Source organism: Salvelinus fontinalis, chromosome 2 (genome assembly GCF_029448725.1).
Source record: "Salvelinus fontinalis isolate EN_2023a chromosome 2, ASM2944872v1, whole genome shotgun sequence".
Taxonomy (NCBI): domain Eukaryota; kingdom Metazoa; phylum Chordata; class Actinopteri; order Salmoniformes; family Salmonidae; genus Salvelinus; species Salvelinus fontinalis.
Genome location: NC_074666.1, coordinates 45,369,805 through 45,387,386, shown reverse-complemented (window position 1 = coordinate 45,387,386; position 17,582 = coordinate 45,369,805). Strand labels below are relative to the sequence as shown.

The window sequence follows — 17,582 nt, the reverse complement described above, 5'->3', positions numbered from 1 at the left end:
CAATGACAAATATTTTATTCTCCAGGACTCAAAATGTAGACAGATTTTTCTTCCTTAAAATCTCACCATCTCAGACAGTGTACATCTTCAAGTATCTAAAACATACATAGCAGCTATTATCAGTTCAAATTACTGACCAGTCTTGGCTTTACAGATTGGGCCACTGGGGTAATGTGCTTTGTGTTTACAGGGTAGTGAGATTGGACATTGGGTTTAATCGACTTCCTCAATGGTGGGGCCTGAGGATCCACCACCTCCAGGAGCAGCACCGGCACCGCCAGCACCTGGGAACCCTCCAGGCATTCCTCCGGGCATACCGCCTGTCATACCACCAGTACTCTGGTACAGCTTGGTGATGATGGGGTTGCACACCTTCTCCAGCTCCTGTTGCTGGTGCTCATACTCTTCCTTCTCCGCAGTCTGAAACAAATATACAGGTTAAGATTAATTGATTTTCCTTCTTGACACATTATGGGTATTAACTTGGTTTTAAATTAATGGGAAAATCAATATACTGTACCTGGTTCTTATCCAGCCAGGCAATGATCTCATTGCACTTGTCCAGAATCTTGGTCTTGTCCTCGTCGCTGATCTTGCCCTGCAGTTTCTCATCCTCCACGGTGGATTTCATGTTGAAGGAGTAGGACTCTAGTGAGTTCTTAGACGAGACCTTGTCACGCTGCACATCATCCTCACACTTGTACTTCTCAGCCTCCTGGACCATGCGCTCTATGTCCTCCTTGCTCAGACGACCTGGTCAGATAAAAAAAGAAAATGTAATGGTTAAGTTAAGGATAGATGCACTATCCAAGTGGGCATATTGTAATCAAATTTCACTTTGGTCACATATGCTGTTGTTTACCTTTGTCGTTGGTGATGGTGATCTTATTCTCCTTGCCAGTGCTCTTATCAACGGCAGAGACATTGAGGATGCCGTTAGCGTCAATGTCGAAGGTGACCTCAATCTGAGGAACACCGCGAGGTGCAGGGGGGATTCCAGTCAGCTCAAACTTGCCCAACAGGTTGTTGTCCTTAGTCATGGCCCTCTCACCTTCATACACCTGGAGGATATAGTCAATATTAGCAACAAGACATCCAAGGAAAGTATTGAGCCATCTTTTGTCTTTCAACCTCTGGTGGAAACTACAAATGGCAGGAGTAAACGTCACAGATAGTGGCCAAAGGAATGAGGAAACATTACCCTGAAATTGACATTTCATGTAAGCCCTCTCACCTGAATGAGCACACCAGGCTGGTTGTCTGAGTAGGTGGTGAAGGTCTGGGTCTGCTTGGTTGGGATGGTGGTGTTACGTTTGATCAGGACGGTCATGACACCTCCAGCAGTCTCAATACCCAGGGACAGGGGTGTGACGTCCAGCAAAAGCAGGTCCTGGACATTCTCAGACTTGTCACCTGAGAGTATGGCTGCCTGGACAGCTGAAAATGAGAAAGGGAGGTTAGCCACATGGGGAAACATTACTGTAGACTCACCGTGCCATTGTCGCTCAGACATCCAAGGAAGGTATTGGGCCATCTTTGGTCTTTCAACCTCTGGTGGAAACTACGAATGGCAGGATCAAACTTCATCACAGCGAAACTATTGAGTTGAGGCTCATTATAGAAGCACATTGGCCACAGAGCGAACACAAGATGATTAGTGACCCACCTGCGCCATAGGCCACAGCTTCGTCGGGGTTGATGCTCTTGTTGAGCTCTTTGCCGTTGAAGAAATCTTGGAGCAGTTTCTGGATCTTGGGGATACGAGTGGAACCTCCGACCAGGACGATGTCGTGCACCTGGGCTTTGTCCATCTTGGCGTCGCGGAGGGATTTCTCCACTGGGTCAAGGGTGCCACGGAAAAGGTCTGCATTGAGCTCCTCAAAACGAGCCCTGGTGATGGAGGTGTAGAAGTCGATTCCCTCGTACAAAGAATCGATCTCGATGCTGGCCTGGGTGCTGGAGGACAGGGTGCGCTTTGCCCTCTCACATGCGGTGCGGAGACGGCGAACAGCCCTCTTGTTGTCGCTGATGTCTTTCTTGTACTTGCGCTTGAACTCCGCGATGAAGTGGTTGACCATGCGGTTGTCAAAGTCTTCTCCACCCAGATGGGTGTCTCCAGCAGTGGACTTGACCTCAAAGATGCCATCCTCGATGGTCAGGATGGACACGTCAAAGGTGCCGCCGCCCAGATCAAAGATAAGGACATTCCTTTCAGCACCGACCTGAAACAGAAGAGAACATTCAGTATTTGCACTTATAATAACAAACTAGAAACCAAATGGCTATGCATTCCAGGGCTGGTGTCAATTAAAACTGAAATTTAACCAAAGGCATCTATTTTCATTGATTTCTCAAAAAAACGGAGTATAATCTATTTATTTCAAAAGTTATTCAATTGAGATTTAACTTTTATTTTTTATTTTTTAAATCACTTGAATTAACCACCATCAAATCAAAATAACCCTAGCTGATGTATTCACTCCGACATTCCGGAAGGTGTTGGGCCATCTTTGGTTTTACAACCTCTGGTGGAAACTATGAATGGCAGGCATAAACTTAATCATTAGGGACAAACTAGATTTAATGTGCTATCAAATAATTGAAATTAACAAATTCTTTAAAATGATCATTATTTCAATAAAACATAACTAGACCTTGACCTGACCTCTAAAAGATATGGGTCTCACCTTCTTGTCCAAGCCATAAGCAATAGCAGCAGCAGTTGGCTCATTGATGATTCGCAAAACGTTCAGACCAGAGATTGTTCCAGCATCTTTGGTTGCTTGGCGCTGAGAGTCATTGAAGTAAGCTGGCACTGTTACAACAGCATTTGATACAGTCTGCAAAAAAAATATGGAGAAAAAAGGGTGGGAATGAATAGACTTACTGTCAATAATACCCTGAAATGGACTGAACCCACTGGGCACACCACAATTTCAAAGTGGAAAATTTTGGATGAGATCAATTTGATTTCAACCTTTATTCACCCACTCAAAAAGGACAGTTTGAATTCCCAATGTGTTATCACTATGCTTTCAACCTTCTAAGGCTGCATTTACACAGGCAGCCCAATTTGGATTTTCTTTCCAATAATTGGTATTTTGACCAATCACATCAGATATTTTGGGAATAAGTCAAGTTAGTGAAAAACAAACAAATTGGGCTGCCTTTGTGAAGTCTTAAAGCGTAATTACAACAGAAAAAAAGGGTCTAATTTCTGGTAAAGTTGTCATCTAAATGTCATCACTGCGCATTCAACCATTTAAAAGTTCAAATGGGAATAAAATGTGCTTCATATAATAGCACAACCAAATGACCTGGATTGCAGTTGAGATTACGAGTCATCAATGCTGATCTAGATTCTGCACAGATTATTATAGCGATTGTGAAGATTCACAGCCCTGCAACATTCACACACTTTCTATGATTACATAAGACATTTTTAGTTAGTAGCCTCAAAATGTGGCCATGGATGGGTTACTCATTTAAGGTTGAAAAATACAGTTATATTAGTTTGTAAAATAGCCTTACCTTCTGTTAATAGGCTATTTACTGGATTAAAAAGTGATACTGAATTGTGTTTGGTTGTCAACGCAAAAAAATATCAACTTTTGAAGGAGAAGTATATTTTGTGCCACTGACAGTCTGGCTTAATCCCAGTTTGTCTACAAATGTATAATTGATATGTTGGATTCATGTCTCAATCAAAAATAAGGAATAGGACTATATCAAACTATTTAAAGTGCATTTAAAGTTTGATTTAGTCCTATTCTTTATCTTTTTGGTTGAGATGGAAACGAGAATCCAACAAATTACCATGACTAAATTAGAAATGAACCAACGCTTGAAACCCTAGGACTATATGCATTAGTGAAAATATACATTGTCCTTGGATCACAATGGCTGGCATTTAATCCTGGTAAAAATTCCCTGACTTAGGTCAATTAGGATCACCACTTTATTTTAATGTGAAATCAGTCAGAAAAAGAGAGAAAGATTTACTTCGGCTTTTATTGCTTTCTTCACATTCCCAGCGGGTCAGAAGTTTACATACACTCAATTAGTATTTGGTAGCATTGCCTTTAAATTGTTTAACTTGGGTCAAACGTGTCGGGTAGCCTTCCAGAAGCTCCCACAATAAGTTGGGTGCATTTTGGCACATTCCTCCTGACCGAGCTGGGGTAACTGAGTCAGGTTTGTAGGCGTCCTTGCTCGCAGACGTTTTTTCATTTCTGCCCACACATTTTCTATAGGATTGAGGTCAGGGCTTTGGGATGGCCACTCCAATACCTTGACTTTGTTGTCCTTAAGCCATTTTGCCACAACTTCAGAAGTATTCTTGAGGTCATTGTCTATTTGGAAGACACATTTGCGACCAAGCTTTAACTTCCTACTGATGTCTTGAGATGTTGCATCAATATATGCACATAATTTTCCTAACTCACGATTCCATCCATTTTGTTAAGTGCACCAGTCTCCACTGCAGCAAAGCACCCCCACTCCCGTGCTTCACCGTTGGGATGGTGTTCTTCGGCTTGCAAGCGTCCCCCTTTTTCCGCCAAACATAACGAGGGTTATTATGGCCAAACAGTTCTATTTTTGTTTCAGACCAGAGGACATTTCTCCAAAAGGTACGATCTTTGTCCCCATGTGCAGTTGCAAACCGTAGTCTGCCTTTTTAGGGCTGTTTTTGGAGCGGTGGCTTCTTCCTTGCTGAGCAGCCTTTCAGGTTATGTCGATATAGTACTTATTTTATTGTGGATATAGATACTTGTACCGGTTTCCTCCAGCATCTTCACAAGGTCCTTTGCTGCTGTTCTCGGATTTCTTCGCACTAAAGTACGTTCATCTTTAGAAGTGGTATGACGGCTGCGTGGTTCCATGGTGTTTATACTTGCGTACTATTGTTTGTACAGATTTCCTTGCAGGAAATCAAGCAGAGCAAGCAGTATGGCTTTTGGCATTGTCATGTCAGGATGAGCCTGCAGGAAGGGTACTACATGAGGAAGGAGGGTGTCTTCCCTGTAACGCACAGCATTGGGATTGCCTGCAATGACAACAAGCTCAGTCTGGGTGATGCTGTGACACACCGCCCCAGACCATGACAGACCCTCCACCTCCAAATCAATCCCGCTCCAGAGTACAGGCCTCAGTGTAACGCTCATTCTTTCAATGATAAACGTGAATCTGACCATCACCCCTGCTGAGACAAAACCACAACTCGTCAGTGAAGAGCACTTTATGCCAGTCCTGTCTGGTCCAGCAACGGTGGATTTGTGCCCATAGGCGACGTTGTTGCCTGTAATGTCTGGTGAGGACCTGCCTTACAACAGGCCTACAAGCCCTCAGTCCAGCCTCTCAGCCTATTGCGGACAGTCTGAGCACTGATGAGGGATTGTGCGTTCCTGGTGTAACTCGGGCAGTTGTTGCCATCCTGTACCTATCCCGCAGGTGTGATGTTCAGATGTACCGATCCTGTGCAGGTGTTACACGTAGTCTGCCACTGCGAGGATGATCAGCTGTCCGTCCCGTCTCCCTGTAGCGCCGAACAGACATTGCAATTTATTGCCCTGGCCACATCTGCAGTGCTCATGCCTCCTTGCAGTATGCCTAAAGAACGTTCACGCAGATGAGCAGGGACCCTGGGCATCTTTTTTGTTTTGTTTTTCAGAGTCAGTAGAAAGGCCTAAGTTCTCATAACTGTAACCATAATTGCCTACCGTCTATAAGCCGTTAGTGTCTTAACGACCGTTCCTCAGGTGCATGTTCATTAATTGTTTATGGTTCATTGACCAAGCATGGGAAACAGTGTTTAAACCCATAACTTCATTGTAATATGGATTTTTACTAATCATCTTTGAAAGAGAGTCCTGAAAAAGGGACATTGTTTTTGCAGATATCTATATATACACACACCGGTATATTCTTTTTTTAAGAGATATCATTTGCACAATACTACGCTATGTTCAGCTAGACCAAAACTCCAGTAGTTTTCCCTTCATAGCTTGTTCTCAATCAAGTTTTTAAATTGGGAGCATGTTTTCAGCACTTATTTCCATGACTAATCAAAACTCTCATGACTCGCTCTTGTCCCTCTGCAGAAGACATATGGTGAGCAATATGTTCAGAACGTCGAATCGCAATAAAATCAGTATCGAATCGCAATGCATTTAGAACCGTGAGTCAATACATATTGTATCCGCACTTAAGTATTGTGATAATATTGTAACGTGAGGTCCCTGGCAATTCCCAGCCCTAATATGTATTGTCTATTTTTTTGTTGAACTTAAATCAGTAGCTGTTGATGACTTTGCAAACGCTATATAGGCCTAAATAGTATCATTAATGATATGTAAAGTATGGTTACATTTCATTTGCTTTGTTAAATCTACCGTTTTGAATGACTTGGACAGCAACAGTACATCTATTTAGTTAAGAGCTCTCCAAATCTCACGATAGCACATTGGTAGTAATTGTTTGTGATAATTATCAAAGCATTGCTTGGTTAAAACCCTAGATGGGAGACCAAATGGATAGCTGTAGATAGATTAACTCCAGTAGGAGGTGCTGCCCAGCCTACTGCTTCTTTCTGATAGTGAATATAATGTTGAAGATCTGACATCGTTTCAAATCAAATTTTATTTATCACATACACGTTGCAAAATGCTTGCGTTTAAAAAAAAATCCTGGCTGTATGTAATAAAACAATTCTGGTCTAATGATGTAAGAAATAACAAACAAAAATTATACTGCAAAGTTGCCTAGTGGCTAGAAGCATGGCATCCCTCTCTAACAGCGCCATTTTCTCAAAAGGTACAAATGCAACATATTTTATACAAGGTTTGTCTATTTGAAAATTGGTTACCATAATCCTGTGGTTGAAATTTCACCATCAAAACACAGTTGATGACTTAAATACATTGGATTTGAATTTCCACATAGATGCCACATCACAATACATTGACAAATTACATCGAAACAATGTTGATTCAACCAGTTTGTGCCCAGTGGGCAATGCATTTCAAACTCACCTTCCCGAGGTAGGCCTCTGCAATCTCCTTCATCTTGACCAACACCATGGAGGAGATTTCCTCAGGGTAGAAGCTCTTGGTCTCGCCTTTGTATTCAACCTCCACTTTGGGGCGTCCGCTGTCGCTGATGACGTTGAAAGGCCAGTGCTTCATGTCGGATTGAACCACGGCGTCCTCAAACCTTCTGCCAATCAAACGCTTAGCATCTGGAATACACAAATATAAAGTCTTAATGATTGCATTATAGACATACTCCAATCATACTAACTGACCTTTGGCTTCTCACGCAGACATCCAAGGAAGATACTAGAACCATCTTTGGTTATAAAACCTCTAGTGGAAACAACGAATGTCAGGAATCAACTGAATCTAAGTGAACCAAGTTATAAAGTCAAATTTAACCATAATTAAAAACACCCCTTCACTGACATCTAGCAGAACAAACTTACCAAAAACTGTGTTGCAGGGGTTCATGGCAACCTGATTCTTGGCAGCATCACCGATGAGCCTCTCAGAGTCAGTGAAGGCAACGTAGCTTGGAGTGGTCCTGTTGCCCTGGTCGTTGGCAATGATTTCAACCTTGCCATGCTGGAACACACCCACACAGGAGTAGGTGGTCCCGAGATCGATGCCGACCGCTGTTCCCTTAGACATGGTTACTGTGACAAGAGATAAATAAATATGTAATGCTGTGAAGTCTTATCAACAGGTGGCAGTCATGATCACTCAATGTAAAGTATGAGACTTGGACTGTGGATTATGAGTCAAACCAAAGATCAAAGAGCAACTTCCTTTATGGGGAAATACGCTGACTCATTCAATTCCTAAGAATGGTGACTAATCTTGTTTGAGGAAAGGTAATAGGCATTCAGTGTCATACCTGGGCCAGACAGACATCTTAGGCAGGGCAAAAAGCATATGCATGGTGCCCTGCCAGGCTGAATCCCAATTCACCCCCTTCCCCCTCGCCTCCCCATCTGCACGTTCACGGCCGCCATTTGCACAAGCATCCCAAAGTTGAGGGAGTGAAAATTATCGAGGGTGTAGGGGCTAATTAGACACTCAGATGGCCAATTCGATCAGAGGCAGCAAGCCTCAGTGCGAAGTGCTATCCCGACAGGCACTGCAATATATTTGGAGTTTCATAAAAAAGAACGGAGCAACGTGTCTAATTATATGTCACATGCATTTGTTTGTCTGATTGAGACTTGACACATGTAACTGATGAATGATGCTCCCGAGTGGCGCAGTGGTCTAAGACACCGCATCTCAGTATCACTGCAGTACCTGGTTTGAAACCAGGCTGCATCATATCCGGCCGTGATTGGGAGTCCCATAGGGCGGTGCACAAATGGCCCAGTGTCATTCAGGTTTGGCCAGGTAGGTCGTCATTGTAAATAAGGATTTGTTCTTAACTGACTTACCTAGTTAAATAAAAGGTAAAATAAAAAATGAAATACCTCCCAAATTAAATGTTACTGAGGTTTATAGCTTGTAAAACGACAGGGGGATTTGTTCATTTAAATGTCATGCTTGTTTTATTATTGAAAAGTGGAACATTAACTGTATCATTCAAGTCAGGAGTGTGTCCCAAATGTGATGGGTTTCTTGATCCAATCGCCACTCGTTGGAAGTCACCCTCAGTTTCAGCCACACCTTCCTGAGCTAAGGGTTGGTTTGGGATTCCACAACGGACTATTGTAAAGGCTAGGCAACTGTTAACCTATTCATAGATACTAACTAGCGCCTATTGATGAAGACATCTTCTTCCTGGAGGACTTTTGTTAAGAGTCCTGACGCTTGCTCTAAACATGAACATGCGTCAATTGCGGAAAATATATATTTCATATCAGCAATACATAATTCATAAAACAAATGACTTAAATATTGTTTTTTGTAATTACTACAACTTCATAGGGTGTGTTCCCACACAGCCATATCTCCATGTTACAGCGATTGTTTACGAAAGACAGACGACCACAGCTATTTAACCATCTAGCATGCTCAAACACCTGTGTGTATGGGTAACTGGGAGGAAGTGTAGTGGGAGTGTAGTTCGTCGGCTGGAGGCTATATTATTTCTTGCTGATATGAAAGATAAGGACCGAACGTTTCAAAAACTTTCGCAAGCGATGATTGAATTTTCTAAACGTTTAAGACACAGCAACGGCATTGTACTTCACAAGTGGCCAGCAGCTGGCGCTGAAAACCCTATGGAGAGAAAGGTTTGCGAGAGCTCGGCTACTGCAGTTCCATGGAGGAATTCGCCATGTAGCATGAGGTTCATATAATTGTGATGGCAGTTCGAAGAGTAATATCCAAAGGCATACAAGCCAGTAGGGTAAAACTTCACAATACCAGTGACCATAACACCATTCAGCCTAATATTATTATCTGTTATTTTGAATGTCTTGCCTTGGCATCATTCCCCTTTCACCCAGGTTGACATGGTTCGTCAACGCGATTAATCTAGGATGATCCCTGACCATCTGGGAAGGGGGAGGCACGTGCTTTACACCCTCCCCAACCCGGCTTCTGAAGGACAACGCTGAGTGCTGCAGTACAGCTGGCTCCGCAGCCAAGCGCATTAAAATTGCGGCCATTTCACTGGTAGGCTATAACATTGTCTAGAGACTAATCTGGTATCTCTTAAAGGCTGTCTCGTAGAATTGTTGAATAGACCTACAGTGGATATAACAATTTTAACATAAATTATCTTAATCGACAAATAATTATATTACATCTAATAAGGACACACTGATACCGAAGCGAATATAGAAACAATTGTAGGAAAAATACATCACGTTACATATGCCTATAACTGGCAATGACATAAACTATAACAGATTAAAATACGTTTCCTTTCATTACCTGGATGTGATGTAGGCAATTCTGTATGCGAGCTGTTCACAGTCTCCGCTACCCTATGAATGAGAAAAGAAGATGCCGGCGAAAGCGTTCATGTATCTTCCGGATAACTTGTGAACCAATCAGCTTCCAAGAACCCTTCTCTCACCTGCCTGTGAAATTCTGCACTTCTAGTACGTTCTAGCAGTCAAAATGATCTACAATCAGAATTTAACCACTATTGTTCAATGCTGAATGCGTTATATGGCCACATGTAAGGAATCAACCAGCACTAGGATCAGTTGTAATTTTCTTTATACCCCTCAACGCATTGATTGGTTGAAATCTAGCTCGTCCGTTGCATAAATCACTTGAAAAAAGACGAAGGTCGGTTGAGGATGATAAAATCCCGGAAGTAGAAAGTGAATATTCTGGAGCTGTCCTAATCAATTTACTGGCACTGTGTCAAAATAGTCTGACACACGGAACTGTAGGCCTATATTTAAATAGCAAATTTGAGTCCCTGAAATTGAGTTTGAACTGTGCTTTTATTGAACAAAATAACATCAATACTAAAATGTTCGAGGAAGGAAATAGAACAATATGCAGGTTTCCACTGACCCACGTTTATTCCACAAAAGCAATGTATTAAAAAAGAACAAGTATAATGGAAATGGCAGATAACGGATACATTTTTGAAAGATCAACAACGTATTTCTTTGTTTTACAGGGGTGGATTTTTCGTTTGTCAAATTTTGGAAACGTTTTTATAATAAATGATGATTGCCGGTATGCAGGGCACGTTTCCCAGTAAGCAAAATGACGCATTTTAGGCATATTTTCCAGACATTGACATCATATGCATTTTAGGTGCTGAATCATAGGTGAAAAGATGCCTTTTCCACATGTCAAAAATATGTATTTTTCGGACGTTAAAATATAAGTGCATTTTAGAGTTAGTCCGGACCGAACCAAAAATCTACGTCCTTGGACGTTGAAACCAAGGCCGGTCCAGACTGCACCAAAAAAAGACAGCTGGTACGGACAGCGCCAAAAAAAGATGTCCAAAAGACGTCGCCATCGGTAAATGCTTAATGGGATGTAGTGGCCCCAGTTTCTGTACGAAATCCATAACCTAATATGTAAACATAGGGCGATAGTGAGCAATTGACAGTGAGCTGTGAGAAAAATAACTAGGCGGGAAGTTGACAAAGGCTTAGGCATAAATACATTATGTTTCTATGGTTGCAGTCCTCAAAGAATGAATTGCATTGAATCAAAATAATCAGATCCAATGATTTACCGCCTGTAGGAAGAAGTGCAGAAATTTTAATTGTAAATGCCTACTGCTTACAATATAACATATATATTTTTTAAATGTAATTCTTTGCGGAACCAGGATTGTCCCTACTTTCAAGAATGCCTGAATTGCTTTGCCTTGCTTTTCTGGTTGGCTGAATGTAAGTTTCACAATCCAATTATTTTAGGAGTGCAAATTTCATCATGGCATGTACTGTGGTGATACGTTGGCACGTGAATTATTAGAATATGGCAAATATTAGTAAATTCTTGCATTCTACCAATGCTGGCTTTCGTGGGCTACCCGATACATGAAAGATAGGTGGAAAGGCATACCGGCTTTTTTGCCTAAATGGGTAACGGAAACACTTTAAACATTTTATTTAAACTTTATTTAACTAGGCAAGTCAGTTAAGAAAAATATATAATTTTACAATGACGGTCTACCCAGACCAAACCCTCCCCTAACCAGGACGACGCTGGGCCAATTGTGCGCCGTCCTATGGGACTCCCGATCACGGACGGTTGTGATACAGCCGGGATCAAACCAAGGTCTTTAGTGACACCTCTAGCACTGAAATGCAGTGCCTTAGACAGCTGTGCAACTGGGGAAGCCCAGGTGAATAAACACTCAATTTTTATTTAACACTTTTTTTTAGGTGTTAAGTCATTACATCTCGCTGTTGTTTGGATCCTGAATGCTGATTGGTTGATAGCAGGGAGTTATAGTGCCACAATCCCCACATTCTCCGGGTAATGCCTGTTAACAGAGACGTATCAATGTCCCACAGCCCAGCCTGTCAATTTATGAACTTAATCCCCCCTGGAAAAAAATGTCTAGACAATATTTCCCCATGCTAATAGACTGGTTGGTTGTTTAGCAACAAAACTGAAGTGTACACAACTATGGGGTAGATGGGGTTGGCTTAGACTGTGGACAACATGTAAACTATAATTAGTCTCCAAATGTTTATTGAAAACATAAATACATTTGCAAAAAGAGCATATGTTGTCTCTCAAATACATCGTTACAGTTGTTAGTGAGCTGGCTAGCAAATTTGAGCCATAATAGCATAGACATGACATCAGTCAAAACACCTCAAAACAAGACATGGTATTAATAAGAAGCTACAACGAGCCACCTACGATTCTCCACAAGGCAGCTTCTTGTCATTGTCGCTAGCTATCTGACCTGAATCATAACAATGCACACCTTCCGGCCACGTCGATGCTTGCACATACTTTTTGTGACATTTACAGCCAACCCATCTATAGAATAGCATTTGGTTTGCAACAGTTGGGGTTTGTCTGAAACAGGGGTAGGCAACTACACTGAACAAAAGTGCATTCGGAAAATATTCAGACCCCTTGACTTTTTCCGCATTTTATTACGTTACAGCCTTATTCTAAAATGGATTAAAATTAAAATTAAATAAAAACAGAAATACTTTATTTACATAAGTATTCAGACCCTTTGCTATACAACTTGATTGGAGTCACCTGTGATAAATTCAATTGATTGGACATTATTTGGAAAGGCACACACCTGTCCCACAGTTGACAGTGCATGTCAGAGAAAAAAACAAGCCATTAGGTCAAAGGAATTGTCTGTAGAGCTCCGAGACAGGATTGTGTCGAGGCACAGATCTGGGGAAATTTCTACAGTATTGAAGGTCCCAAGAACACAGTGGCCTCCATCATTCTTAAATGGAAGAAGTTTGGAACCATCAAGACTCTTCCTAGAGCAGGCCGCCCGGCCAAACTGAGCAATCGGGGGAGAAGGGCCTTGGTCAAGGAGGTGACCAAGATCAGAGCCCGGACTTAAACCCGATCGAACATCTCTGGAGAGACCTGAAAGTAGCTGTGCAGCGACGCTTCCCATCCAACCTGACACAGCTTGAGAGGATCTACAGAGAAGAATGGGAGAAACTACCCAAATACAGGTGTATTTGTTTTTGCAATCTCCATCATGCCATACATATGAATGTGACGAGACTAACAGCTGAGCCAGGCAAATTAATTTATCAGGATGATTATAATGGATATATCCAAATAAATGGCAATAGAAACAAAGGAAAAACAAACGGAAGTGCACATATAGTTTATCATTTCAGCTGACTGATATGATTGTGTTAGCTTTAGTTGGCTAGCTAGCAAAAGCAAAGTAGCTAGCCTGCATAGCTAGCTACATGCCAATGATTTGTTTAGCATAACAACCATTGCAAATAGAAAAGCTAGAACGACCAGACCATTTGGCTTGGAACTTCAGAATCTCTGAACTAAAACAAATTTATTCGATATAACGTTTTTACTAAAAACATGTCGTTAATCTTTTTAATATGTTCACAATCGTTTTAGAAAAGAAATAAGGCCCTCGAACACGGGAATTATTGTGTGACAACTCCCTCCTAAGGGGTGTTTCCCAACCCTTGGTTTCGCCTCAGGCCTAAGAACAGCCAAGAGTCTGGATGACAATCCCCGGGTTCTCATACATTCTTGCTTAATTATACAATGGGTGGGTCTAATCCTGGATGCTGATTAGTTTTATCCATGTTCCTGCCGGTGTCTATTCTACAAGTTAAGGCTATAAAGTTGAAATGCCTATTTACTGTTCCATCTCACTGCACAATCCATTGTCTCATCAGCCCAACCAGGCAAGTTATAAACTTGCTCTCCACTGTAAAACAAATATCTCCCCTTTCTTTTAGACTAGCATTTGGCTTTCAACGGCGGAAATTTGAATAAACCTGTCACGAGAATTTTTACTCTCAGTGATAATAACTAACAATCAATAAGCTTTGACCAATCCCCGAGGTTTGTAAGACCCTGGGTTTAATAATAATTAGGCAAAGACTCAGCTTATGCAAAAGGTCCGTAAAGTTTATTCACGAGAACGTTATAAAGTTCAAATACAAAGAACATGTCATTTTATAACTCCCTACTTACGCACATGCCTACGAACAAACAGTAGATAGCCTACGCACACACATACACACGAACAGTAGGTGGGATGTATCCTTCCCCATAGTTCTCACCACTGTTTATCACTACCAAGCTGGCAATTCCATTCCCCCGAGATTAGAGGGACCTTGAAGGGACTCCCTTTCCTACCATAAGATTCTCAGAGTTCTAGCCAGGTCAGGTCATACACAGTTTAATTGTTCTCTGTATTTTCTTAGTCACACACACATTTCTACTTGTCTCGAACCAAACCTTATTAGACTGAAGTTTATCATTCTAATTCCTTATACATGTTACAGAATCAAATAATTACTAATAGTTACGTTTGTCTAATTATTTATTCATTATATATGTTACATAATGTCATAATTACGTTTCAGGGTGGAATTGTTTAGTCATTGCCTTTAAACATATAAATTCCCTTATCAATCCACCCCATGACTAAATGATACACACTGATACATCAATTGCCATATGGAATCATAAATGTTATACAAAAGCAAACAAAAGCAATACATGTATTTACATCAGATGCTCATCAATGACTGTTCTAGGCCTATATCCAATTATAACTCTTCTTATTAGGATTTTTATTATAATCTTCATTAAAGGAACAGTCTGTCTAAACATTGAAGATAGTCTCATCCAACATTGGCACCTTATGGTTGAAAGTAACGGAGCCATCTACTAGGCCTGGAGGCCTGTATTCGTCATCCCACTGGTCGAAGCTCGGAATCGGTCCATATCTCAAATCTGTTGCGTCATCGATCTCTCTAGAGTTCTGGTGATTAAACCTATCACACATGGGATCAAACAGCATCCACACAACACCAACACACTCATACAGGTGAATGCAGCCCACAACACAGTACTTACAACATTTTTCCATTTCCAAACATACTATCAAGCCACCCTGTCAGGGAGGTATCCACCCCAAAGTTCTCCGCTAACTCGTTAGCCAATGTGGTTAAACTAGCCAGGGCCTTGGTCACTGATCCATCTGGAGCTGTGTTATTAGAAATAAACGTACAACAATGAACCCCAATAATTCTACATACCCCACCCTTTTCTGCCAATAATATATCGAGAGCCAGCCTATTTTGCCAGGTCATGCAGGAGGTGGTGGATAATTGGTCAGAGAACCCCTTTACTGCATTCCCGGTTTCATTCATGAATCTCTGTTGATTATAATAGATGTAATTAATCCAATCCACATTTTTATTTATTGTCAACCACCAAAATAACGTAGTGGTGAAGCCTTCACCTAATTTGATTCATATCTTTGTATTCATCTGGACCTTCCCTGGGGGTGCCAATAGCATCCATTTGAACAAAGCTACCCCCATCCTGGTCAAAACTCCTCCTGTGCCTTCTTTAGCCTCCTATAACTGGCTTCTGATGACTAACTCGAACTGGTTGGACCAATAACACCGGGGCGCAAGTTCCTAACCACCCTTTTGGTAGTTTCTATCGTATGCGTCCTTTGCTCGTACAAGCCCACCATACATCAGTTATAGGTGCTGTGAGGTTAAGAATTTTCTCCTGTACTTCCAAACCTAAGTCAGTCACATTAACTATTGCCTTACAGCCATTAAAATCACCTAAGTTATCGGTGCCCTTCTTGTATCTATAACACTGGTACTCATCAGGAGTTAAAGTGAACCGAGGTGGGTTGGCCGAGTACTTCAATCTGGCCAACCCAATCCCTGTTGTCTGCTTCCCCAGGAAATTGTTTAATGTTTACCTTAAACCCTACATCTTGACTCCTATTCTGTAAGTCACTCATCCTTGATGGTCAGTGTATTTATATAGTTTATCTTTTACTTCTTATCAATGACAACAGTGTCGTATAATTAGTACCAGAAGGTGGTGGATCTGGATGTATCAGAAATATTACCAAGACTATGATGCAGCTCAGAGTCCGTAATCTTCCCAGCCTCGGGGACCCCGATACCTGCAGATCTTTCAGACCTCTCCTAAGGGGACCCTCCAGTCCTCTCCATTCGGGACCCGCTGGACATCACCACATAAGTCACCCCCGATATCTCCCTTGACCTAGATTATGCCAGCAGCATACCACCCTACATACCACTGCTGGCTTGCTTCTGAAGCTAAGCAGGGTTGGTCCTGGTCAGTCCCTGGATGGGAGACCAGATGCTGCTGGAAGTGGTGTTGGAGGGCCAGTAGGAGGCACTCTTTCCTCTGGTCTAAAAAATATCCCAATGCCCCAGGGCAGTGATTGGGGACACTGTCCTGTATAGGGTGCCGTCTTTCGGATGGGACGTTAAACGGGTGTCCTGACTCTCTGAGGTCATTAAAGATCCCATGGCACTTATCGTAAGAGTAGGGGTGTTAACCCCGGTGTCCTGGCTAAATTCCCAATCTGGCCCTCAAGCCATCATGGTCACCTAATAATCCCCAGTTTACAATTGGCTCATTCATCCCCCTCCTCTCCCCTGTAACTATTCCCCAGGTCGTTGCTGCAAATGAGAACGTGTTCTCAGTCAACTTACCTGGTAAAATAACGGTAAAATAAAATAAAAAAATAAAAAATGCCCAGTTCCCTTCCTCCCCTGTAGGGTCAGAGTTCCCTTCCTTTGTGGTAGGGTCAGAGTTCCCTTCCTTCCCGACAGGGTCAGAATTCCCTTCCTTCCCAGCGGGGTCAGAGTTCCCTGCCTTCCTCGTATGCCAAGTATGTCCTGACCCTCAAGTAGTTCTAGTGTATCCTGCCCCCGTGGTAGGTCTAGAGTTCCCTGCCTTCTGGTATGTCCAGCATATCCTGCACCCACAGTATGTCTAGAGTTTTCTCCCTTCCTGGAATGTCCAGTCTATCCTGCCCTCTGGTAGACTCTCAGTTTCTGGCCGTACCCGGCCCTCAGGCTTAGACCCTAGTTACAGGGTCACATTGTTCCAACTTAGGTTCCCGGACTCCTACCACAGGGCTAGGCTGCCAGACCTGCGCCATTCTAGGTTTAAGTTTTCTATTCTGCCAGGCCCTAGGTATACTACCCAGGCCCCACAATCGCTTTGTTTGCAGGTATGCAGTCCCCTGCCCTGCTTGGATTGCAGCCCACTGCTTTCGTTGGTATGCAATTGCCTAGCCTGACAGGTTAGAAGCCCCTTGCCCTGCTAAGCCCTAAGTTATCTGGCCTGTTTGCAGGTCTGCAGTCTCCTGCCCTGCTCGGATCGCAGCCCCCTGTCTTAATTGGTAGGTATGTTTCTTAACTCTCCAAGTTTAGAGCCTACTGCCATGCTAGGCCCCAAGTTAGCTTCGCCATGTGCAGGTCTGCTAGGTTCTCAGTCTTCAGCCCTCAGTCTCTAGCACTATGTCCTCATTCTCCAGTCGTATTAGGTCTGCTGTTTCCAGCACTAGTTGGCTCTCAGTCCCTAGCCCAGGTGGGTCATCAGGCTCCTGCCCAGCTAGGCTGAGAGTTACCAGTTCCT

At 42.4% G+C, this 17,582-nt stretch overlaps 1 non-coding gene and 1 pseudogene across 1 annotated transcript; both read right to left on the bottom strand.

Annotated features, from left to right (window-relative positions):
- Positions 1-10,011, bottom strand: LOC129819547 (heat shock cognate 70 kDa protein-like; annotated as a pseudogene).
- LOC129834069 (small nucleolar RNA SNORD14) lies at positions 1,502-1,595 on the bottom strand. Its single transcript, XR_008756201.1, has one exon. It is a non-coding gene; the product is annotated as a small nucleolar RNA SNORD14 (small nucleolar RNA).
- Positions 10,012-17,582: the final 7,571 nt, after the last annotated feature.